Source organism: Xenopus laevis, chromosome 4L (genome assembly GCF_017654675.1).
Source record: "Xenopus laevis strain J_2021 chromosome 4L, Xenopus_laevis_v10.1, whole genome shotgun sequence".
Classification (NCBI taxonomy): Eukaryota; Metazoa; Chordata; class Amphibia; order Anura; family Pipidae; genus Xenopus; species Xenopus laevis.
The window spans coordinates 122,342,109-122,343,211 of NC_054377.1; positions in this window are offsets into that span (position 1 = coordinate 122,342,109).

Genomic DNA, 1,103 nt, shown 5'->3' on the forward strand with positions numbered 1-1,103 from the left:
TGTCTAAGAGCACCTAATGAAATGTGTACACCAAGCTTCTACTAACAAAGAGAATGTAGGATCTTTATTTTTTAATGAGAATATGGTTAATATTAATGATGCTGTTCATGTGCCAAAGAATTAGCAAGTACAGGTGAAACTCTCAGATGGAGTCTGAAGTCGTCGATACTGATGGACAGAATCAACTAAACTGTCTGTAGAAATTTCTCTGGCCTGCATTATTCATTCTTTGAGTAGGAAAAGCTTCTTTGATAGAGTTCAGTTGTAGTAATGTTTTAGGAGATGAGTGACAGACATAGGTCATAACATTTTTATAAGTCCTTTGATTTCATAGGTGAATACACAGACCCTTTTTGGTGCCCCAGTGCATTTACAAACTAAGGGGCAAAGTGACTGATAAAAATTCGCCAGAGTGACGTCATTTCGATACTTCGCCGATTTACTAACGATCGCCGGTGTAACTTCGCTAGCGAAGGAGATAGACTCTAATGGTACTTCGCTCTCTAATGTCTGCCGAATTTTTTGCTCTGGCAAATGGACGCAACTACGCAAATTCACTAAGATTTTACTGAACGTTACCTCTTGCGCCAGACTTGCCTTCGCCACCTCAGACCAGGCGAAGTGCAATAGAGTAGATAGAACTTCCTCAAAATTTAGTTGAATATTTTTCCCAAAAAACGCTGGCGTCTTTTCCTTTTTTCAGGGTGATAGGCTGCAAAAGAGCATAAATTTGGGGTAACCAGCTTCCCCCCTACATTTCCTAACATATGGCACATAAACTATACACTGGGCTCATGTGTAGGGCAATATAACAACTCTATTTTCTTTTATTAAGGTTTCCCGGGCTTGTGTAATGTAATGTATTTGCTGCAACATATACGTCCATTCAACGTTAACTTCCCGACATATGCAAATTAGGCAACGCTAGTGCAACTTTGCTTTGCGTTGTCCTGGCAAATCTACACCTGGCTAAATGTGGGGCTGTGAGCAAAGCCATTGCTGGCGAATTTTTGGAGGTTAGTGATTTACCCCTTGGGCTCAAGGAGTCAAAAGTTATGCTAGACAATATTAAAAAGGTATTTAATATTACTGGACGCTGGATG